General features: G+C 40.3%; 2 long non-coding RNA genes across 2 annotated transcripts; one reads left to right on the top strand and one right to left on the bottom strand.

Annotated features, from left to right (window-relative positions):
• Positions 1–9,333: 9,333 nt before the first annotated feature.
• On the bottom strand, positions 9,334–11,211 carry LOC136759647 (uncharacterized). Its single transcript, XR_010820089.1, has 3 exons — positions 11,006–11,211; positions 10,601–10,677; positions 9,334–9,639 (listed from the first exon to the last, which is right to left on the bottom strand). It is a non-coding gene; the product is annotated as an uncharacterized LOC136759647 (long non-coding RNA).
• A 4,886-nt stretch (positions 11,212–16,097) lies between these two features.
• On the top strand, positions 16,098–17,975 carry LOC136759646 (uncharacterized). Its single transcript, XR_010820088.1, has 3 exons — positions 16,098–16,303; positions 16,632–16,708; positions 17,670–17,975. It is a non-coding gene; the product is annotated as an uncharacterized LOC136759646 (long non-coding RNA).
• The last annotated feature ends 8,084 nt before the right edge of the window (positions 17,976–26,059 follow it).

Here is a 26,059-nt window from a genome sequence, read left to right as displayed (position 1 = left end):
AATAGTAAATTCATCAATGATGCATTTTCCACCCTCCCTACATTAATATTTAATATTTTATGTTGTTTACCAACCTAAAACTCTACCAAGTTTAGTTTTCTTTATAAATAGTCACTGTGGTACTTAACTAATTACAATGTGATGTTTTTCTAATCTTCCTCTACTTAAATATTCCTTTTTGCATTATCTAATGTCCATCACTGTGATTTAGCATATTACTACCATGAGAAATATAATACCATACTTAACTTTTTTTAGCACACTATCCATATGTTTTGCTCAAGTATCAGCTCAATTAAGTAGTCAAAAAAGACAATTTTTTATTCTTCAAGGCTCAATTAAGCCTAGATCTCTCCCCTGTTTTGTGCATTTTATTAATTCTTTGTTTTTGTGTTTGTCTTTTCTTGTTTTGTTTATTGCTGGTTTGTCCTTCAAAATCTTATTATCAGGGCTAAATTAAATGTCTGTCTGTTAGAAGTATAGCAGAGCACATCCTTCCTTTGCAACCAGAAGTGGTTGGGTATCCTTATTTATCAGCTTCTTGTGGTTTGGTTAGAGAAGCAATGGGAGTGGTTTAATCAGTAATGTCCTTGGCACTGCAATAACAGTTCAAATTACAACTGAGCTAAAATAAAAACATACTAAAACAATTTGAACCAGAGAGAAGCTAAGTTTTAACGTGCAGTTTGTACATTTGTATTCTCTTCTTTTCCCTTGTATTTCAGGTCTTTAAAAACTGAGCAGCAAAAAGGGGATATAACTACAAATTTATATTTGACATTTAATTTTGCTTGTGACCTGCCACAGATAACTTTGTATACTGTTTATCTATTACAGGCCCACAAATCTTGAAACACTTATTTAGAATGGGTCATGAGTGATTGTTTCTTTAAAGCTTTAACCATTTGCATTCTTAGCAGTGACAATAAACTAGAATGATTATTAAGGGTTTTGTATTCAGAAAGCTCCCATTTAAAACCCCAGCTGCCTTATGTATAATAAGTATAATGGATAACGGCATGGCACGGCACGGACGCATAAGCCAGTGGAACCGAGGCATAACTGGATTATTTCAACAACATAATGAAATAAAACTAAAGAAATTTGGTGAATATTTTATGAATGGTGTTCAACCAGTTAATCTTTCAAAGGATCACAGAAGAGCAAACACTAAACATATCATCCAATAGAGATTTTAAAGAAGTGAGGTCTTGGTTTCATTCTTTTTACTTTAGAAATTGGTGGGGGAAAAAACCAACAACAACCACGCCTTCCTTTTTCAGACTATAGATAGCAATGGATTATTAAACTGTGGGTTGGGTTGAAAAGAGTACCAAAAACACTTTTGTGTCTGGTGTCTCAAGTCTTTAGCACAAAATAATGGCAGTAGAAGTTAATCTTATTTAATCTACAGAGTAGCACTCTAATGCCAAGATTCTGTGAGAGTGGCATTTCTTAATTGTGTAAAACAAATATGACCGCAACAATAATAAAAAAAAGGTCAAATAAAACAGGATATTTTAAATAAATAAATAAATAAATAAATAAATAAAACGTATCAACTGGTATATAGTTATCTTTCAAGTCTGAAGCACTGCCCAAGAGGGAGGGGTTTCAGCACACTTCCATTGGAACCCAATTGAAACATCTCTATATCAAAGCTGCCATTGGCCCATGTGCACGTCACTCAAAACAGGTCCCTTCCTACTTCCTGTTTGTATAAGACATGACATCTGCACAGAAACTTCCTCTTTTGCCATTTCACCTTTGGAACATTAAGTCAAGAGAGCTCTCTTGTGCTTTTGGTCGGCTGGCTGCACAAATAGTGCTGTTCACCCACGGATTTGCCACATTTCTCTGTCTCTGTGTGTATTTTTTAGTTAGTTATTAACTAACACCATTCTGTGCCAGCTGCGCCCCGGAGGTCCAGCTGCGCTTCGGTTTCAGTTTTGGTTTTAAAATACATCACGCAAGGCTTATCTACACTGCTCAAAAAAATTAAGGGAACACGTAATCATCACAGTATAACACCAAATCAATTAAACTTCAGGGATATCAATCTGTCTAGTTAGGAAGCCTAAGAGATTGTGAATCAATGTCACCTCTTTTGGTGCAAATGAAAGTGACAACAGGTGCACTGGAGAGGCAAAAGCAAGACAACCGCCAAAAGGAGAATGGTTTTGCAGGTGGTGACCACAGACAATTGCTCTCTCCTTCCTGACTGATTCTTCTCTAGTTTTGTGTTTTGCTAGTGTCACTGGCATTACCTTCAGCCCATTCAGGTTGTACAGGTAGTATACAGCTCCTCCAGGATGGCACATCCATACGTGCTGTCACAAGAAGGTTTGCTGTGTCTCCCAGTACAGTCTCAAGAGCATGGAGGAGATACCAAGAGACGGGCCATTACACGAGGAGAGCTGGACAGGGCCGTAGAAGGGCATCAACCCAGCAGCAGGACCAGTATCTGCTCCTTTGTGCGAGGAGGAACAGGAAGAGCACTGCCAGAGCCTTACAAAATGACCTCCAGCAGGCTACTGGTGTGCATGTTTCTGACCAAACTGTCAGAAACATACTCCATGAGGGTGGCATGAGGACCCGACGTCCACTAGTGGGACCTGTGCTCACAGCCCAGCACCGTGCAGCTCAATTGGCATTCGCCAGAGAACACCAGAATTGGCAGGTCTGCCATTGGTGCCCCGTTCACTTCACAGATGAGAGCAGGTTCACATTGAGCACGTGTGACAGACGTGAAAGAGTCTGGAGACACCGTTATGTTGCCTGCAACATCATCCAGCATGAGCGGTTTGGCGGTGGGTCAGTGATGGTCTGGGGAGGCATATCCTTGGAGGGTCACACAGACCTCCACGTGCTAGCCAACGGTACCTTGACTGCTGTTAGGTACCGGGATGAAATCCTCAGACCCATCGTCAGACCTTACGCTGGTACAGTGGGCCCTGGGTTCCTCCTGGTGCACGACAATGCCCAGCCTCATGTGGCCAGAGTGTGTAGGCAGTTCCTGGATGACGAAGGCATTGATGCCATTGACTGGCCCTCACATTCCCCAGACCTGAATCCAACTGCCAGGTGGAGACGTGCTTACAGTGGCCAGTCCCACTAGGCGCTCCACCTTGTCGCGAGGGCATCCCAGCCTACACTGTCCGGCGCCACCGCTACACATTCCTGCCAATGTGCTGTATGCCACTCACATCAGAGCATGGAGAGACTGTGCTCTTCCTCCGCTCGCCCCCGCCGCTGCACTGCTTGCGGCCATCAAACCTTGCCCCGCCCCCCCCAGAGTGGAGAGGTCATCTGCCCTGTATGTTTGTCGACCACAGGTGCAGTTAAAATTTGGACCCCGACCCTGCTATGGCATGCCTTGGGTCCCAGTCACGTACAGGATGCTGCCACCATCGCCGTTGCGTCCTAAGACCCTCCACATTAGTGAGTGACAGTAGGGGCTCAGTGAATCAGAGTTTCACCTCTCCCTTAGCCCCCCTGTCTCCTCCTCCAAGCCAACAGCCTCAGAAGCAGCCATGCATGATGTGCCTGCTGCTCCAGCTGCGCCTATCATTCTTGCTGTGCGCACTCCCTTGCAGGCATCAGAACAAAGAAGGAGACCCGGGCCCTCTCCTCTTCCTCGCTCCAGGTGCCTGCCTCCACCTTAACAAGGCTGGAGTCCAAGGGCCCGCCTACGCAGCATGTTGCTCATTTACATGACTACACAGGGCTTGCTTTGTTAGGCCGCCCTTGTGTATAGTCAGTGCTGTTCAGTGGAGGCCACCCAGGCTGGCCCTGTGTAGCCCACTGCATATGTTGTCATGGGTGTGCGTGTGTGTTATTCCGCAACCCCATTGTATACAGTTCACTGAGCCTTGTATTAAGTAGAGGGCATGAGCTGGTTTACTGTTGCTCCACTTCTTTATTTGGCCTTGCTGTCACAGTAGAGCTTGCTGTCACTGCTCTCCTAGCTGTGCTACTTGAGCAGGAGGTGACTGCTCCTGTGGTGGGTGAGGGCACAAGAACCTGTCTCTTGCTGCCCCACCTTGTATATTGGCTCCTTCTTTTCATGCAGTAGAGCTCGTCATCACCCAGCTCCTAGCTGTGCTAGTCGAGCAAGGAGGTGAGTGCTCCTGTGTTAAGCGAGGGCACAAGAGCTTGGCTCCTCTTGCCCCTCTTGTGTACTATAGCACAGTAGAGCTTGCGGTCACCCCACTCCTTGCTGTGCTGGTGAGGCCGGAGGGGGCTGCTCCTGTGATAAGCGAGGGCACATGAGCTGGTCTCCTTTTGCTCCACTTCTTTCCTTAGCCTTGTTGTCACAGTAGAGCTTGCATGTAACTCCTTCACCCAGCTGTGCTACTTGAGCAGGAGGTGACTGCTCCTGTGTTAAGCGAGGGCACAAGAGTTGGTCTCTTCTTGCCTGCTTGTGTGTTATATCTTAGTAAAGCTTGATGTCGCTCACTCCTAGCTGTGCTAGTTGAGCATGAGGTGACTGCTCCTATTTAAGTGTGAGTAACAAGAGCTGTCTCTTGTTGCTCCACTTTGTTGCTATCGCCCCACCTCTAGCTGCTAGTTGGCAGAAGGTGAGTGCTTCTCTGTTCAGCGGAGGGTACATGAGCAGATCTCGTCAACCCCGCTGCGTATATGGTCTTAGTATTGTTGAAGATGAGGGTAGAGGCACTTTTGTCCTCCCCTCTCTGCATTACTGTTCCCAGTATATTGTGACACAATGTGGTCCCAAGGGGCCCCCGCGGAGGTTTTTATCTGGGGGACCAACGCGCTGTCTCACGTCTCCTCTATAGACCAACCCAACCCATGCCTGCTCCAGCTCTGGCCTGGCCAGACCTGGCCCCTAAATTGCTTGATAGCCTGGGGACTGTCAGACGTGGTAGCAGCCACTATTCAATCGGAGAGAGCTCCCTCTATGAGTATCGTGGTGAGTACAGTATTACAATTCATTACAGTATTCATTTTATTGCCCTATAATGTAGATTAATAAAAAAATTACAGTACCTATATATGAATTCATATGTATACAATCAATAAAATTTTACTGGGTTGTAAGTAGGGTGCAATTGGCATTGTTTATAAGAGTAGTCTTGAAAATGTGGTTTTGGCTTTACGCGGTTGGCCAGGAACATAAGTCCAGCGTAAGATGTGGGTCTACTGTATAATACAACCCCAATTCCAAAAAAGTTGGGACAGTATGGAAAATGCTAATAAAAACAAAGTGTAATGTATTGAAGACTAACAGGGGTGGCAAACAGAAGGTTGGCAAAGGTACAAAGGGGAGATCCAATAATCATAGTCAAAGACAGTCTAGAGGTAAATCAAATCCAAAAGGGGAGGTCATAAAGAGCAAGCAAGAGGTCAGGAACACTAAGAGACAGGCAATGCAGGAATGCTTAGAAATGACTGGGAAGAAGACAAGATATAGTAGTGATTGAAGGGCAAACAGGGGTTTAAGTACAGGGCAGAGTGAAGTCAGTGGAGCTGGTAGGGAGAGGTAGAACCAATGAGTGCAGAGGGATGTTGGGACAAGAGCACATGGTGATGTGGAATGTTAATTGGATGATTGGTAATTTGGAGAGGGAGACTGACTAGTATTTGGGTGATGAGGATGACCTCAAGTGGTGAACAGGGGAAGTGCAGTGAGCAGGCCTGACAGAGGAGTGATTTGTAAATGTACTTTGACTTGTATTTAAACAAAAAAACTTATAAAACAAGGTATTTGATGTTTTATCTAATCAACTGCAAAGTTTTTAAAGGTAAACGTTTATTTTGAAATTGGCATGTAACACGTTCCAAAAAAGTTGGGACAGGGGCAATTTAGGACTAATAGCGATGTGACAAGTTGAAATAAGAAGGTGTTGTGAAACAGGTGAGGCAATTGTGTAATCATAGTATATAAGGAGCCTCCAAAAAAAAAGGCCTAGTCCTTTAAGAGCAAGGATGGGTCGAGGCTTGCCAATCTGCCAACAGATGCTTCAGCGAATAATCCAACACTTTGAGAACAACATTCCCCAAAGACAAATCGGTAGGATTTTGGGCATTTCACCTTCTACAGTGCACAATATAATTAAAAGATTCAAAGAATCCCGTCAAATCTCGGTGCGTAAAGGGCAAGGCCGAAAACCACTTCTGAATACATGTGATCTCCAATCCCTCAGACGTCACTGTCTTAAAAACCGTCATGAGTCTGTAATGTATATCCTGACATGGGCTCGAGAATACTTTGTTAAACCTTTGTCAGTCAACACCATTTGCCGCTTCATCCACAGATGCAAGTTAAGGCTTTACTATGCAAAGCAGAAGCCATACATCAACACTGTCCAGAAGTGCAGACGACTTCTCTGTGCTCGGTCTCATCTGAGATGGACAGTAGCACAGTGGAATCCTGTTTTGTGGTCCAACAAGTCAACATTTCAAATAGTTTTTCGGCAAAACAGCCGTCGTGTTCTCCGGGCCAAAGAGGAAAAGGACCATCCAAGCTGTTATCAGTGTCAGGTCCAAAAGTCAGCATCTGTCATGCTATGGGGGTGTGTCAGTGCCCATGGCATGGGTAACTTGCACATCTGTGAGGGCACCATTAATGCAGAAAGATATGTACACATTTTGGAGCAACATATGCTGCCATCCAGACGTCGTCTTTTCCAGGGACGTCCCTGCATTTTCCAGCAGGACAACGCCAAACCATATTCTGCCCAGATTACAAGTGCATGGTTGCGTAAGCAGAGAGTGCGGGTGCTAGCATGGCCTGCCTGCAGTCCTGACCTGTCTCCAATTGAGAATGTGTGGCGCATTATGAAGCATAAAAGAAGGCAAAGAAGGCCCCATATAGTTGTGCAGCTGAAGAAATGCATAATAGATGAATGGGAGAAAATTCCGCTTGCTAAACTTAACCAACTGGTGTCTTCAGTGCCCAAATGCTTAATAAGTGTTATTAAAAGAAAAGGTGATGTTACACAGTGGTAAACAGTCCGTCCCAACTTTTTTGGAGTGTGTTGCAGTCATCAGATTTGAAATGAGTGTAATTTATTTATTTATTTTATTTTTGAAAATATAAAGTAAAACATCAAATAATGTGTTAATGTGTTTTCAATATAGTACAGGGTGACTTTTGAATTTTCAAATGACTTTTTGTTTGTTTTTTGTCATTTTCCATACTGTCCCAACTTTATGGGAATTGGGGTTGTAGTATATGATTATATACTATGTAATATATAATTGTAACAGTTCACAACACATCCCCAGTTCCCCACTAGATGTTGCCATCACCCTTCCTTACCAATCACTTCTCCCAGCTCCCTTCAATCAATCAATCAACATTCCTAAACACCATGTGCACTTATTCAATCACCCTCTGCTCCCATTCGCCCCGGAACCTCCAAACTTGGTTCTGCTCCACATATAAACCCCTCACTCACACTCAGTCTTTGCAAAGTTTTATCAGTGTTAACTACATCTCTGAGCAGTCTCCCACCATGCCTTGTTATAGCCTTGTATCCTTGACCTCCTGATTTACATCCTGCCCACGACTTTGCCTTGTCTTTGTTTGCCCTGTTCTGCCGGTATATGACCCACGCCTGTCTGACAACCTCTACCACGCACTGTAACTGGGTCCCCTGTTCCTGTAACAGAAAACTTTGCTGCTAATGGACCCAGTGGTTCTGACCCACCCTTGCCACCCAGAGAGCCTTGCTCAGGGAGCATGAGCAGAAGCTCTGAAAAATTGAGACTGTCCTGGACCAGTTTCTCAAGCACCTAACTGAGCAACTGCCTGCTTCCTCTGTGATGGCTGCTCAGGCTCCTGATGCTCCAGCTCCTGCTGTCACCACTGCAGCTCCTGTCCAGCTGGTCCGGCTGGCTGTTCCAGGGAAGTACGATGGCTCCCCTGACCACTGCAAGGGCTTTGTACTGCGGTGAGTAGTGAAGATGGCGGCATCACTTATTTTGACAGCCGGAAGTCCCGCCCTCCCTACGTACCATAAACCGGAAGGCCCACCTCACCTTCCAGTTACCCCCACCTTTGAACTGAAACTTCTCTCTCCTTCCCATCACCCCCAGGGTTACCCTTTGACCCTCCCTTGTCAGCCATCTTGGATGATATCAGCTATCTTGGATGGCAGCCATTTGTAAGGTCATAGGTCATCTGGTAAGATGTCAGCCATCTTGGATGGCAGCCATTTGTAAGGTCATAGGTCATCTGGTAAGATGTCCGCAATCTTGGATGATATCGGCCATCTTGGATGTCAGCTATTTGTGAGGTCATAGGTCATCTGGTAAGATGGTAGCTATTTTGTTACCATTTGTAAGGTCATAGGTCATCTGGTAAGATGGTTGCCATTTTGTTACCATTTGTAAGGTCATAGGTCATCTGGTAAGATGGTCACCATTTTGCTAGGGTGACATCCATCATGGTGAGGGTTATATTGTTTTATGATACTGTTTTAGTAAATAAAAAGAGAATAAGAAAATATTTTTTTATATTTTATTTTAGGTTATAATGTTTAATGATTCGTTTTAGAAAATTAAAAAATAAGAAAAATAAAAGTTTTATATATATTAGGTTATATTGTATACATTCAAGAAAAATAAAAGTTGTAAATACATATATATTTTTTAGATTATAATGTTTGATTACACTGTTTTAGTAAATTAAAAAATAAGAAAAATAAACGTTTTATATATATTTAAGGTTATATTGTTTTATGATACTGTTTTAGTAAATTAAAAAAGAAAAATGAATATTTACCCAGAGTGGGATTTGAACATACGTCCATGTGTTTTTTGTTTATATGTTTTATGATTAGGATGATACTGTGTTGGCAAAATAAAAAGGTAAGAAAAAATAAATTAAGAAATGTATAGACTTACATATATTGCATGTCATTACATACATATTTAAGCAAACCCAGATAAACACACATGCCTATATCTCTTTAGTTTATATTAATCAATAGACACTAAAGACAAATACACCACTTTTCTTAGAGAACAACAGTGAAATGTATAGAATTATAACTGTACATTTTGACCAGCCCTGTATTTATTATATTTGTTACATTAGTGAATGCTCAAACGTAGCCTTAACATGTATCATATTTAAGAATATATTGCATTTAATTTCATTACACATACACACACACACACACGTATATATATATATATATATATATATATATATATATATATATATATAATGTTTTATTTATCAATAGACACTAAAGACATGTACACCACTTTTCTTAGAGAGACACAGTGAAGCACTATTTGTGAGTACTCATATGTATAAAATAATATATGTATATATAATATCATTTGTTTGTGCTCAAATGTATAGAATTAATAAAACACACACACACACACACAATGGTGACTTTTAGTGTGACAAAGAAGCATTTTACAACATGGAACATAGTCAGAAGTAGAAAAAGATACTCCAAAAAATGTTGTACAGATACTTGTAATTAATTTCTGGTTCACAACACCAACATTGGACAGAAAGAAACACTGACCTGTATGGAGTAATGTCATTCCATAACATTTCCAGCATATTCCATATATATTCTATTAAGTCTTTCACTGTTGGCTTCTTTTTCAAAGTTATACCTGACTCTGGCAACAAAGTACATCAGGTATCTATTGTAAATAAAGTGAGAAACACTTAAGTTTATATTCCTTTGAAAATACCTTATTTTTCAAACCTACAAATACATGGTGACAACTGCAAGCATGAAACACATACAAAACACAGAAATTGGGACCACATTGCAAGGATATAATAAGCACAAATTGTATTTTACTGCAAATTTTAAGTTTTGTAAAATTATGTATATAACTTCTAGGAGTAATCTGCAAACTACATAGTGAAAATGCAATCAGTCTTCAGGAAACACATACAGCAGACAGAAATGAGCACAACGTCATATTTATACGACCCAAAACTGCATTCTACTAAACTATGAAACTATGAAAAATCACTACAAACTCTATGTTTTGTAAAAATGGCTTATTTCACAGACACAGAACCAAATAGGCTCACCCTCAACATAGTCCAACACTTACACAAAGTATGATGTAAACTTAAAGGTTTACCAGTAGTACAGGGGTATTATTAATCTATTCATGCAACTTTTAGACACTTGTCTAATACAGAGCTAACAACGGCATTGAGAGCGGGTAGCAGGGCTTAGACAATGCTGTGCGCTGGGGTTTAAAATGACTCTGTAGGCCAGGGCTTCAAAACCTTACCCCATTTTAACATGGTCAAATTAGCCTCCAACCCCTAAAATACTAAGACATGTTTTTTGTATCATATGTATCATGTTGTATTACTATGTACATTAATGTGGTTTATACTTTTGATTTAATTTGACATAATTTTATCATATTTTTAATTACAAATTCATATATATATATATATATATATATATATATATATAAAAAACAAATACTATATAATAATAGTAATAATAATGCAAAAACATATTAAGCAATCATATTTTTACTTACAAAATAATATATATAAAATAACAATATAATAATTTAATAATAATAATAATTATAATAATAATTTAAAAACATATTAAACAAAACTCACCCTGACTTTGTCACAACCGCAGGATGGGGAACCTCTGCTGTAGACCCTCATCCACTCTGTCAACAGTTTGTAGGTGACTTGTAAAACAAGGGCAGAAACATGAAAACTCAGTCTTGGTGGGGTGTTTATGTCCAGTGGTCTGATCTGATACAACTTTCTACTACATTTCATATTCTATTAAAATAGAACAAATTAGTAGTTCATAAAACTACCTCATTGCTCCCTTGCATTACAGAGCATGACACATGCTCTTCACATTGAAATTCACATTCATGTTGATGTAGGACTCGTCAACACAAAAATGTACAAAAATACATGAAATACGTAAACAATACAAACATTAAGAACAGAAACCACTTTCAATCTGACATTTCACAGTATAGAAATTAAATAAATTTGAATTACCTCATGGCTTTCCTCAGGCTCGGAGCCAGGCCCCGTCTTGCCATCAGCGTCAGAAGCTGAGCGCTCTGTGTAAGATTCACAGTATAGTTCAGCTGTGAGCGGTGGAGAGGGGAAAGGGAGATGCAGAGCAGGCAGAGTGTCTGTGAGACGGGTCTCTGTCCTGCTTGTCCTGCAGAGCCTCTCTTATCTGAAATGGCACTGGACACACCCAAAGCAGCAATGCCCCCAGACAGCAGGTCCTTAAGAGAGGACACTGTCAAATTTAGCATTCAATAAAAGTCCACTGTTTTGACCATTTTCAGTTGAATTAATCCTCAGCATCAAATGCATTGAGACCGTACACAGCTTTCAGATGACTTTACTTACTGTACTTTAAGATATGTTGTATATTTAGGCTACCCTGTTATTGCTTGAATAAAATGTTATTTTATGAGAGCAGTAAGAAAAAGGGGGAACAAAGATATATAATTGAATTAATAATTTTAAGCACTCTTGCTATTAGAAATAACTAAGATGAAGGCCTAAACTGGCTATCTAGTAACTGTTTTAAAAATAAATGGTTTTCTGTGAGTGTGCTAAAGAATTGAACTTCTCATTTCTGTCATTACAGTGAAATAACTGGAATATGTAGTATACACCTAACAATTGCTTAGAATGAAATGCTTTTCTTTATGAAATGTAAGATGAGTGCTCAGAATAATTAGTCTGTATTTCGACCCGGGCTTGATTATGTTGACAGTTTATGGCTGTGCTTTGCCATTAATCCAGATTTCACCTTGTTCTCTATGGGTTGGTTTCAGAGCATGATTAGCACTAGTTTAAGTACATTACTCAGAATATGGCACTCACCATTGTTTGGTATACAAAATGATTTAGCCTGAAGGACAATAAACCATTGGTATATAGTACTATCCTAGGTTAGCAAAAGTAATTTACTCATGTACATAAACAACTTACAGTCTGAATTAAACCTTCTTGGCTCTGTCTCACATGTACCAACTTTTAAAATCTCAATTTGACTTACTAGTAAAAGTTACAAAGTGAGAGGGATTTAACCAAAGACAAAGAACTGTCTATTTTTTTTAATTAAACCTTAATCATTTTTGCCATTATCAATATGTTGAATACCTAAAATTTGCACATAACAGAAATATTTACACAGAAATGTGTTTCCTTATGAGACTAGTGAAGGCTTAAAAGTGATAATAATAAAAATAAAGAAATGTGTCAATATTGGTCTCTTAAAGGGAACTGTATAGAAACAACTCATTTGTGCTATTAAAATAAGTAAACTGAATATGGCACACAAAGACTGTGCGGCAATAATTAAACTGCTCTGTAGTAAAAGCCATGAAACCGGGTCTGATTACATATTCCTTCTTTTATTGTTATTCTTAGTTTTCTCTCTGGATTAGTGTCCTGGAGGAGGACGGCACATACTTATCAGATTGGGTGGGAAACGGCAGAGCCCTGAAGGCGGTTATCAGTAGCAAGCGATGGCTACGTTCTAGAAAAGGCCCTACAACCAGGCCTGGCCATAACACCCCAACGACAGAGCCACAGAGATCTAGTTTATGTAGCAGGCCTACGAACCCAGTACTCAGAGTGTTTTTTTAAATTATTTAAAACAGTCCTATACTTTCTCACTCTATATTGATACATGTACATTAAGTAAAAAAATAAACACACTTTGATGTTGTGGTATTGCATGAGCATTTCACTTCTTTTCTACGGATTATATCTGCTTAGAAATGTTCAGTCCTGATCATTTAGACAATCTCATTCTTAAACATGAACTATTTATCTAAATTGTGTATATATGGATTACCTTTAAATATATGTATATCTTACTGTCTGTCTGTCTAAATGGAATGAGTATTTTGTACTTCATTATTTTACCATGCTACACTTACTATGCTCTCTTGTAATCTTAGTCTGTATTGCAGTTTGGGGTGTACAGTATTTCACCCTATTCAAACAAAACAGTTATTCAGTTATGAAATCTTCAGATGACCATTTTTTGTTCTAAAACAATGTAAACAAGTTGAAATCTTTTTTAAAAACATGTCAAGGTAAACATAATAATATAATAGAGAAAGTCAAGAAACAGCATAATGAATGAAAGAACCCAACACACACAATAACCTATTTAACCTTTTTACATCCACAGACTAGTCAGCTTTTCTCATGAATGTTTTAAAATCAGGATTTGGTATAGCTGTAATGTTGTTCTCTACTTGTTAGTACATTTGTTCTAATCATTAATAGCCTTGAAGCATTCCTAGTGTGAAATACATAGAGGCACTAAACTATCTCAGTCAAGTGAAAATAGGTACACTCCATAGAATGGGATATATATTTTTTCATTTTGTGTGTGTTTCTTGACTTCTTGACTTTCTCTATTATTATTATTATTATTATTATTATTATTATTATTATTATTATTATTATTATTAAGGACATCAGCTCATGTATGACATTTAAACAAAATGTGTGTATCAAAACTACTGGTAGACAATATTTATAATTACATTAAAGCTAATGACATATTTTAATAGTTCCCAATTGTCACTGTGTTTAATATATAGTATATTTTAATGAATTTTAGAAACCCACAATACTGTTTTTTCCATTAGTTAGTACAATATTTCATGGTTTACCCCATATAAGGCCATGACTTTATGACCAAATATTACCTTTGATATGTTATTTGTTCTATAATGGAGTGAATAGTTTCCATTCACATGAAGGAATCAAGAACATCTCTAGCCTGTAGACACCCGATGAAGATTAGACCCACAATGATTTACTGCATTTGGAAAAGCTTTGAGAAGCAGCCAGAGCAGCAGTTTCCAGCTCAAGAGTGAGCGGACAGTGTAGCAGCTTTGGTCTGAAAACTCCTACAGGAAGCCTCACATACAGAGGGACAAGGCTGCCCAGACATATTACTCTTCACAGAGACAGAAATAATTGCCTTCAAAGTTTCAGTTTCTTTACTACAATTATCAAACAAAGGCCTCCCCTCCTACTTCAAAAGCCTTTGGTGCTGACATGACCATTCATTGTTTTTACACAAAACCATGGTGTTATATCACTTAACGTTCTATGTATATCATGTTTTATCATCATGCCATGTTATGGTTCTTTGTTAGGTGTACATGTGCTAGAAGAATACCTGTGCCAGTTATATATCTCTATGTGGATAAACCAGTACAAACATGTTTACCTTGACATGTTTTTAAAAAAGATTTCAACTTGTTTACATTGTTTTAGAACAAAAAATGGTCATCTGAAGATTTCATAACTGAATAACTGTTTTGTTTGAATAGGGTGAAATACTGTACACCCCAAACTGCAATACAGACTAAGATTACAAGAGAGCATAGTAAGTGTAGCATGGTAAAATAATGAAGTACAAAATACTCATTCCATTTAGACAGACAGACAGTAAGATATACATATATTTAAAGGTAATCCATATATACACAATTTAGATAAATAGTTCATGTTTAAGAATGAGATTGTCTAAATGATCAGGACTGAACATTTCTAAGCAGATATAATCCGTAGAAAAGAAGTGAAATGCTCATGCAATACCACAACATCAAAGTGTGTTTATTTTTTTACTTAATGTACATGTATCAATATAGAGTGAGAAAGTATAGGACTGTTTTAAATAATTTAAAAAAACACTCTGAGTACTGGGTTCGTAGGCCTGCTACATAAACTAGATCTCTGTGGCTCTGTCGTTGGGGTGTTATGGCCAGGCCTGGTTGTAGGGCCTTTTCTAGAACGTAGCCATCGCTTGCTACTGATAACCGCCTTCAGGGCTCTGCCGTTTCCCACCCAATCTGATAAGTATGTGCCGTCCTCCTCCAGGACACTAATCCAGAGAGAAAACTAAGAATAACAATAAAAGAAGGAATATGTAATCAGACCCGGTTTCATGGCTTTTACTACAGAGCAGTTTAATTATTGCCGCACAGTCTTTGTGTGCCATATTCAGTTTACTTATTTTAATAGCACAAATGAGTTGTTTCTATACAGTTCCCTTTAAGAGACCAATATTGACACATTTCTTTATTTTTATTATTATCACTTTTAAGCCTTCACTAGTCTCATAAGGAAACACATTTCTGTGTAAATATTTCTGTTATGTGCAAATTTTAGGTATTCAACATATTGATAATGGCAAAAATGATTAAGGTTTAATTAAAAAAAATAGACAGTTCTTTGTCTTTGGTTAAATCCCTCTCACTTTGTAACTTTTACTAGTAAGTCAAATTGAGATTTTAAAAGTTGGTACATGTGAGACAGAGCCAAGAAGGTTTAATTCAGACTGTAAGTTGTTTATGTACATGAGTAAATTACTTTTGCTAACCTAGGATAGTACTATATACCAATGGTTTATTGTCCTTCAGGCTAAATCATTTTGTATACCAAACAATGGTGAGTGCCATATTCTGAGTAATGTACTTAAACTAGTGCTAATCATGCTCTGAAACCAACCCATAGAGAACAAGGTGAAATCTGGATTAATGGCAAAGCACAGCCATAAACTGTCAACATAATCAAGCCCGGGTCGAAATACAGACTAATTATTCTGAGCACTCATCTTACATTTCATAAAGAAAAGCATTTCATTCTAAGCAATTGTTAGGTGTATACTACATATTCCAGTTATTTCACTGTAATGACAGAAATGAGAAGTTCAATTCTTTAGCACACTCACAGAAAACCATTTATTTTTAAAACAGTTACTAGATAGCCAGTTTAGGCCTTCATCTTAGTTATTTCTAATAGCAAGAGTGCTTAAAATTATTAATTCAATTATATATCTTTGTTCCCCCTTTTTCTTACTGCTCTCATAAAATAACATTTTATTCAAGCAATAACAGGGTAGCCTAAATATACAACATATCTTAAAGTACAGTAAGTAAAGTCATCTGAAAGCTGTGTACGGTCTCAATGCATTTGATGCTGAGGATTAATTCAACTGAAAATGGTCAAAACAGTGGACTTTTATTGAATGCTAAATTTGACAGTGTCCTCTCTTAAGGACCTGCTGTCTGGGGGCATTGCTGCTTTGGGTGTGTCCAGTGCCATTTCAGATAAGAGAGGCTCTGCAGGACAAGCAGGACAGAGACCCGTCTCACAGACACTCTGCCTGCTCTGCATCTCCCTTTCCCCTCTCCACCGCTCACAGCTGAACTATACTGTGAATCTTACACAGAGCGCTCAGCTTCTGACGCTGATGGCAAGACGGGGCCTGGCTCCGAGCCTGAGGAAAGCCATGAGGTAATTCAAATTTATTTAATTTCTATACTGTGAAATGTCAGATTGAAAGTGGTTTCTGTTCTTAATGTTTGTATTGTTTACGTATTTCATGTATTTTTGTACATTTTTGTGTTGACGAGTCCTACATCAACATGAATGTGAATTTCAATGTGAAGAGCATGTGTCATGCTCTGTAATGCAAGGGAGCAATGAGGTAGTTTTATGAACTACTAATTTGTTCTATTTTAATAGAATATGAAATGTAGTAGAAAGTTGTATCAGATCAGACCACTGGACATAAACACCCCACCAAGACTGAGTTTTCATGTTTCTGCCCTTGTTTTACAAGTCACCTACAAACTGTTGACAGAGTGGATGAGGGTCTACAGCAGAGGTTCCCCATCCTGCGGTTGTGACAAAGTCAGGGTGAGTTTTGTTTAATATGTTTTTAAATTATTATTATAATTATTATTATTATTAAATTATTATATTGTTATTTTATATATATTATTTTGTAAGTAAAAATATGATTGCTTAATATGTTTTTGCATTATTATTACTATTATTATATAGTATTTGTTTTTTATATATATATATATATATATATATATATATATATGAATTTGTAATTAAAAATATGATAAAATTATGTCAAATTAAATCAAAAGTATAAACCACATTAATGTACATAGTAATACAACATGATACATATGATACAAAAAACATGTCTTAGTATTTTAGGGGTTGGAGGCTAATTTGACCATGTTAAAATGGGGTAAGGTTTTGAAGCCCTGGCCTACAGAGTCATTTTAAACCCCAGCGCACAGCATTGTCTAAGCCCTGCTACCCGCTCTCAATGCCGTTGTTAGCTCTGTATTAGACAAGTGTCTAAAAGTTGCATGAATAGATTAATAATACCCCTGTACTACTGGTAAACCTTTAAGTTTACATCATACTTTGTGTAAGTGTTGGACTATGTTGAGGGTGAGCCTATTTGGTTCTGTGTCTGTGAAATAAGCCATTTTTACAAAACATAGAGTTTGTAGTGATTTTTCATAGTTTCATAGTTTAGTAGAATGCAGTTTTGGGTCGTATAAATATGACGTTGTGCTCATTTCTGTCTGCTGTATGTGTTTCCTGAAGACTGATTGCATTTTCACTATGTAGTTTGCAGATTACTCCTAGAAGTTATATACATAATTTTACAAAACTTAAAATTTGCAGTAAAATACAATTTGTGCTTATTATATCCTTGCAATGTGGTCCCAATTTCTGTGTTTTGTATGTGTTTCATGCTTGCAGTTGTCACCATGTATTTGTAGGTTTGAAAAATAAGGTATTTTCAAAGGAATATAAACTTAAGTGTTTCTCACTTTATTTACAATAGATACCTGATGTACTTTGTTGCCAGAGTCAGGTATAACTTTGAAAAAGAAGCCAACAGTGAAAGACTTAATAGAATATATATGGAATATGCTGGAAATGTTATGGAATGACATTACTCCATACAGGTCAGTGTTTCTTTCTGTCCAATGTTGGTGTTGTGAACCAGAAATTAATTACAAGTATCTGTACAACATTTTTTGGAGTATCTTTTTCTACTTCTGACTATGTTCCATGTTGTAAAATGCTTCTTTGTCACACTAAAAGTCACCATTGTGTGTGTGTGTGTGTGTTTTATTAATTCTATACATTTGAGCACAAACAAATGATATTATATATACATATATTATTTTATACATATGAGTACTCACAAATAGTGCTTCACTGTGTCTCTCTAAGAAAAGTGGTGTACATGTCTTTAGTGTCTATTGATAAATAAAACATTATATATATATATATATATATATATATATATATATATATATATATATATATATATATACACGTGTGTGTGTGTATGTGTAATGAAATTAAATGCAATATATTCTTAAATATGATACATGTTAAGGCTACGTTTGAGCATTCACTAATGTAACAAATATAATAAATACAGGGCTGGTCAAAATGTACAGTTATAATTCTATACATTTCACTGTTGTTCTCTAAGAAAAGTGGTGTATTTGTCTTTAGTGTCTATTGATTAATATAAACTAAAGAGATATAGGCATGTGTGTTTATCTGGGTTTGCTTAAATATGTATGTAATGACATGCAATATATGTAAGTCTATACATTTCTTAATTTATTTTTTCTTACCTTTTTATTTTGCCAACACAGTATCATCCTAATCATAAAACATATAAACAAAAAACACATGGACGTATGTTCAAATCCCACTCTGGGTAAATATTCATTTTTCTTTTTTAATTTACTAAAACAGTATCATAAAACAATATAACCTTAAATATATATAAAACGTTTATTTTTCTTATTTTTTAATTTACTAAAACAGTGTAATCAAACATTATAATCTAAAAAATATATATGTATTTACAACTTTTATTTTTCTTGAATGTATACAATATAACCTAATATATATAAAACTTTTATTTTTCTTATTTTTTAATTTTCTAAAACGAATCATTAAACATTATAACCTAAAATAAAATATAAAAAAATATTTTCTTATTCTCTTTTTATTTACTAAAACAGTATCATAAAACAATATAACCTAAAAAAAAAAACAGTTTATGCTGTTAAACATTACCCTTGGACCCTCACCATGATGGATGTCACCCTAGCAAAATGGTGACCATCTTACCAGATGACCTATGACCTTACAAATGGTAACAAAATAGCTACCATCTTACCAGATGACCTATGACCTTACAAATGGCTGACATCCAAGATGGCCGATATCATCCAAGATGACTGACAAGGGAGGGTCAAAGGGTAACCCTGGTGGTAATGGGAAGGAGAGAGAAGTTCCGGTTCAAAGGTGGGGGTAACCGGTAGGTGAGGTGGGCCTTCTGGTCTATGGTACGTACGGAGGGCGGGACTTCTGGCTGTCAAAATATGTGATGCCGCCATCTTCACTACTGCAGTGCAAGTTGTACTTTGCCCACCTACCCACGTCATTCCCCACCGAGGAGGCTAAGATCGCCTTCATCATCACCCTCCTGACTGGGAATGCGCTCAGATGGGCTTCCACTGTCTGGGAGCAACAGGGTGAGATGTCAAGGTCCCTGAGTGCCTTCCTTAAACACTTCCTGGATGTCTTTCATCACCCAGTGGAAGGGAGAGAACAACTCATTGCGCTGCGCCAGGGCTCCTCATCTACTGCGGTTGATGATTATGCCCTGAGGTGCCAGACTCTGGCAGTGAACAGCAGATGGGGAGATCGGGCTCTGCACCATGATTTACAGGCGGAACTCGCATGCCGAGACGAGGCTCTCACCCTGGAGCAACTCATCCAGCTGGCAGTCAGGCTGGACAACCTGATAAAGAGGAGAGGAATCCAATCTCTTGTCCCACCCAACCCAGTGTTTGAGACAGAGTCCATGCCACTGGGCAGAACATGCCTGTCCCCCGATGAGAGACGGAGGAGAGTACAGCAGTGCCTCTGCCTGTATTGTTGTGGACAGTCGGGGCACTTCCGCGTTGCATGTCTGAGTCGTCCTGGCTCCTCCTTCACTTCCCCCAACAACCCTGTGAGTGCAACACTGTGCTCGCTCGTCACTCCAGCTCAGTGCCATGTTTGGGCTGAGATCCAGCTCTGCGACAAACACATATTTGTTTATGCGCTGCTGGACTCTGGTTCTGCTGGGAATTTCATAAACGGGGCGACAGTCATTAAACACCACATGCCTCTTTCACCGTGTGTGCCCCCTCTCCTTGTCCGGGCTGTCAACAACCAGCCCATTGGTTCTGGTCCAGTGTCCCAAAAGACAAGTCCCATCACCATTTCCATTTGTCTGCTTCATTCAGAAACCCTGCCTTTCCTCGTCATTGACTCTCCTGAAGCGGACATCATTCTCAGCCTGCCATGGCTTGCTCACCACAACCCAGTCATCTCCTGGACAGAGGGAGACATAATATCCTGGGGGCAGAGCTGTTTTTCACAGTGCCTGTCTCACCCCTGCAGGGCGACACACATAGAGAGCCCCCTTCTCTCCGCTCTGACACAGATCCCCCCTGAATACGCAGACCTGGTGGCGATGTTCAGCAAGACCCAGGTTTCCCGTTTGTCACCACACCGACCCAGGGACTGTGCCATTGACCTCCTTTTGGGCACCTCTCCTCCCAGAGGGCGCATTTACCCTCTCTCTCTCCTGGAGTCACAGGCCATGGAGGAGTACATCAAGGAGGCTCTGGACCTGGGAATCATCTGTCCGTCCACATCACCTGCCGTTGCCAGCTTCTTTTTCGTCTCCAAGACGAACAGTGGTCTTCGGCCCTGCATTGACTACAGGGGGCTCAATGCAGTAACAGTGAAGTATCGGTACCTGCTGCCCTTAGTGCCGGCCGCCCTGGAGTAACTGAGAGGAGCCTGTTACTTCATCAAACTGCACCTGCGTAGTACCTACCACCTCATCTGGATTCAAGAGGGGGATGAATGGAAGACGGCATTCATCACACACGGGCCATTACGAATACCTCGTCTTGCCGTTCGGTCTCGGTAATGCCCCCTGTCTTCCAGGCATTCATGAATGAGGCACTGCGATCCTTCCTGCATCGTTATGTCATCGATTATATAGATGACATCCTGATATTCTCTTCCTCCCTCTCTGAGCACGTTTCCCAGGTATGCCAGGTGCTCCAGTGTCCGTTGCTGTGCAATGGACTGTACGTCAAGGCAGAGAAGTGCGAGTGCGGACTTCCTGGGCTTCCTGGGCTACGTCATCGATGCCAGTGGTGTGCACATTGTAGCATTAAGGGGTGGAGGGGGGTGTATTTTGATAGAGCATTTTAGCTCTGAGCTGATACTCTGATCTAAAGAAGACCTCTCCCCCAAAGTTATCAGATTTCCTGAGCTCATTGGCACATGAACTGTTCTATATCAAAGTGGCAGTCTTGGGAGGATGGCACCGAGAATGGGCCAAATGGCTTGGAATCCCTGCTGTCAAAATGTCTGGGGAATGTGGCGTGGAAGTCGTAAAACTCTTTGAAGTGGACGAAAGCTGAAATCCCGACACAGAGCTACGAACCCAGGCCAACCGGCATTTCCAAAAGATGGCATGAATTGACATCAGTCATAAATCAAGTCTCCTCCAATAGGACACTGGGGGCTGAAACCGAATCTGACAGGCGTATAAAGAGTAGCGCACAGCATCTATCTCTCTCTCTCTCACCTGAACCAGTAACTTGCTGCCACAGCTCAACCTGTAGCTCTGTTGCCAGAACCGAAACCAGGAACCAACTAAGTCTTTGCCAGCAACAGAAGAGTTGAACTGGGAGAAGAGATTGAGCCGTACGAAGAATTCTTTAAAGAACTTTATTCAGTTAAAGAACATTAGAAACTGCGCATGCCTGTCTGTACCCATCTGATCAGTGGAGTTTTACAGCTGGACAATTGACTAAGTCGACTGCAATACGAAAGTGTTCAGTCATTTAAATAGCTGTTGAGTCTTAAGGAACTTGACCCTTGGAAAAGAACAGGGCCCTGCTTTCCTCAAAGACTTTGTCTTCAAGTAACTACGGTGGAAACCCTGCTTGCAAAGAAGGTTTTGTGCACAACCTTGGAGCCTTCAAACCAGTGGAAAATCTGTTTGGAAAAGACTCTACGCGAAACCCCAACTTCCAGGTGTATCGACTGAGTGGAAGTTATTGGACAGAGCCGTGTGCCGTGTGTTTTTATTTGAGCCCGAAGACAGAGAGGCCTCTCTGCGACGAAGTTCAGATAAGTTTAACAGTTTGGAGTTTATTATTCATGACATTTGAGAAATCAATTAGAAATGTTATTCTGTGAGTCATAAACTTTAGAATGTGTAATATCATTTAGTATTTTCTTAAATATAAATGAGTGCTGCATTAAACTGTTTTGTTTGACAATTTTAGATATAAAATCTATCAACGCCGAGAAATATCTTCTCATTCCTGTTTAACTGTTTAGTCTGAAATTGACATGTTAATAGACACTAAATTATAGGTGGCCCTGCCTATCCTTAATCATTGAACAGTAATCAATTAGGGAGAATTGTGGTAACAAGAAATGATAGGATCTTTCTCGGCACCCAAACGTAAATGAGACTGATATATATAATGAGAAGTTATTTTAACCTGCATTAGTTATTTAATGTCCGACAATACTAATGAGAGACTCACCTTCGTCTTATTAACTGGTATTGTGTCTGCATCCAATTATTGCAGAAATTGAGTTCTACAAGATTCTAGGATTCTTGATAAGGTGATACTTAAATTCACTTCTTTGAACTGAAATTTATAAGTGTACCTTACGCTACAACATGGACCTAGAGAAGGTGAGTCACCGACTGGCCGCAGCCCTGCACTGTGAAGGAACTGCAGCGCTTCCTGGGCTTTGCAAACTTTTACTGTATAGGCGGTTTATCTGTAATTTCAGTACTGTCGCCTCTCCCCTAACCTCTCTGTTCAAGGGATCACCCCGGACAGCCTGGACAGACTCAGCCACTGCCGCATTTTCCCGCATGAAGAGACTGTTCACGACAGCCCCCATCCTCAGACACCTGGACCCCTCTCTCCCGTTCGTCACGGAGGTGGATGCCTCTGAATCTGGAGTGGGGGCTGTGCTTTCCCAGTGACATGGACAGCCACTCAAGCATCACCCCTGCGCATCCTTCTCCTAAAAGCTGTCATCAGCGGAGTGCAACTATGACATCAGCAACCGTGAGCTCTTCGCTGTCAAGTTGGCTTTTGAGGAGTGGAGACAATGGCTGGAGGCCGCCATGCATCCCTTCCTGGTTCTGACTGACTACCGGAACTTGGAATATGCCTCAACACCCTTCAGGCATGCTTCTCCCCATTCCACTTCACTTTAACCTACCGCCCGGGATTGAAGAATGTCATGGTGGACTCCCTCTCTCGCCAGTTTGACTCCTCTATTAGTGGAATCCATCCTGTCTCCCTCTTGCATTCTGGCTCCCATTCAGTGGAGCATCTGGGACCAGATTCAGTGTGGACTTGCCTCTGATCCAGCTCCTTCAACCTGTCCAGTGAACCGGACCTACGTCCCGTCATCAGTGCCTCCCCAATTGCTGCACTGGATCCACTCCACTCCTGCCTCCGGTCACCCAGGTGTCAGTCACACCATCACCTTGGTTCGGGGGAAATTCTGGTGGCCTGGTTTAGTGTGTGATGTCATCAGGTTTGTCGGTGCCTGCTCCACCTGCGCGCAGTCCAAAGCCTCCAGATACCTTCCCGCCGGTCTGCTAGAGCCACTTCCTGTCCCTCATCGTCCATGGTCTCACATTGCCATGGATTTTAACACTGATCTTCCCAAATCACAGGGCTACACCACCATCCTAGTAGCCATAGATTGGTTCTCCAAGGGCTGCCGGCTCATTCCTCTGAAGGGACTCCCCACTACACTCGAGACGGCAGAGATGCTGTTTAACCAGATGTTCCGCATCTATGGGTTGCCAGAGAACATTGTTTCTGACAGAGGTCCCCAGTTCACCTCCCGTGTCTGGTCTTCCTTTTTCAAGGCACTAAACGTGAATGTCAGCCTCACATCTGGCTATCACCCCCAGTCTAATGGACAGACCAAGTGCCTGAAGCAGGAGATCGGTAGGTTTCTTTGCTCCTACTGCAGCACGTCCCAGACTGAGTGGAGTTGCTTCCTGCCTTGGGCCGAGTATGCGCAGAACTCCCTCACCAGCTCTTCCTCCGTCCACACCCCCTTCCAGTGCACTGTCAGATACCAGCCTGCCCTTTTCCCCTGGAATGAGAAATCCACAAACATCCCGGCACTGGATGACTGGTTTCGTCAGAGCGCTGCGGTCTGGCAAGCGGCGCACACCCGGCTACAACGTGCCATTTGCCGACAGAAGTCCACAGCAGACCACATTGCCGCCCGGCAATATCTGCTAGGACAAAAGGTCTGGCTTTCCACCTGGGACATCAAACTAAAGCTCCCTTCCAAAAAGCTCAGTCCACGGTACATCAGTCCTTTCCAGATTCTCCGTTGGTCAATCCAGTCGTCTACCACCTGCAGTTGTCCCCTCACTACTGGATCGCCCCCAATTTCCATGTCTCCCTGTTGAAACCTGTGGTGACAGATCCCTCACCCTCTCCTTCTCAGCCTGTCTCATCTCCTGCTGTTCCTCCGCCTCCCCCTCTGGATTTGGATGGCGCTCCCTGCTCCGCTCCCATTGCCTCTGAGGCCGCCTGCAATACCTGGTGGACTGGAAGGGCTATGGTCCGGAGTAGCGCTCCTGGGTTCCAGCCTCCGATGTGCTTGCAGACGTTCATTCTGCCCATCCCTCTGCACCTGCTCCTCGGCCCCATGGCCGTCCCCACCATGTCCGGTCTGGTTCAGCTGTGGCCAATTGTGGAGAGGGGGGTACTGTAACAGTTCACAACACATCCCCAGTTCCCCACTAGATGTCGCCATCACCCTTCCTTACCAGTCACTTCTCCCAGCTCCCTTCAATCAATCAATCAACATTCCTGAACACTATGTGCACTTGATCATTCACCCTCTGCTCCCATTCGCCCTGCACCTCCAAACTTGGTTCCTTGCTTCCCATGTCCAGCGGAATGTGACAATAATAGTAATCACTCGGTTTATAGTTACAGTATTCTTCTTTAGAAATAGAATGCTGCTAATCTGGAGAAAATAAACTATAAAATAATTAAATAATTAAATTAAAGAAATAGGCTTGAAAAACCCATTATGTATATATATGATCGCCTTAACAATAGTTTCCTGAAAAGCACACAGCAGAAGGAACGCGTTCAATAAGAATCCAATAGGAACAATAATAGGAGCAATAATGGGAGCAATCATTTCTGAAGCATATGGACTCCTGGAAGGAGAAAGCACATTGATACTTTTAATTGATACATAGTTTATATAAAGAACAAAAAAATCTGAACAGTAATTCTTCACAGCTTATTGCTTTCTTTGTCCTTGACATTACTCTTTTGTGTTGTGAAAAGCTAACTGAGGTGAACAGAGCTGGCCTCCTCAAAACTAATCAGACAACTAAGAAAGGGTAATGCTCCAGTACAAAATTTGCTCCACTTTTGCTACTCAAAGGCCAACTGACATTCAGAAACTACAGTGCATCCGGAAAGTATTCACAGCGCTTCACTTTTTCCACATTCTTCTGCAAAGAAGAATGTGAGAAACTGCCCAAAAATAGGTGTACCAAGCTTGTAGCATCATACTCAAAAAGACATGAGGCTGTAATTGGTGCCAAAGGTGCTTCAACAAAGTATTGAGCAAAGGCTGTGAATACTTATGTACATGTGCTTTTTTTGTTTTTTATTTTTAATACATTTGCAAAGATTTCAAACAAACTTCTTTCATGTTGTCATTATGGCTTATTGTTTGTAGAATTTTGAGGGAAATAATGAATTTAATCCATTTTGGGATAAGGCTGTAACATAATAAAATGTGGAAAAAGTGAAGCGCTGTGAATTCTTTCCGGATGCACTGTATATTTAAGTGAGGGGGGGAAACAATTCTTCTAGATAGGCTGGAACCTTAAAACAGTCACAATTACTTATCTACTCCATGAGGAAAGTGTTCTATGGAGCAAAGACAACACATATTACACATTACAAAACATATTATAAATCTTGTGTTTATTATAATTATAATTTCAAGTAATAAAAACAGAGTATGATCGATGTAATTCTCTGGACAATATTTGTTAAAGCATATTGAAAAAATTATAAGTAAATATTTATT

The sequence above is a fragment of the Amia ocellicauda genome, chromosome 10 (assembly GCF_036373705.1).
Source record: "Amia ocellicauda isolate fAmiCal2 chromosome 10, fAmiCal2.hap1, whole genome shotgun sequence".
In the NCBI taxonomy this organism is placed as follows: Eukaryota; Metazoa; Chordata; class Actinopteri; order Amiiformes; family Amiidae; genus Amia; species Amia ocellicauda.
This window is presented reverse-complemented; position numbering and strand designations above follow the sequence as displayed.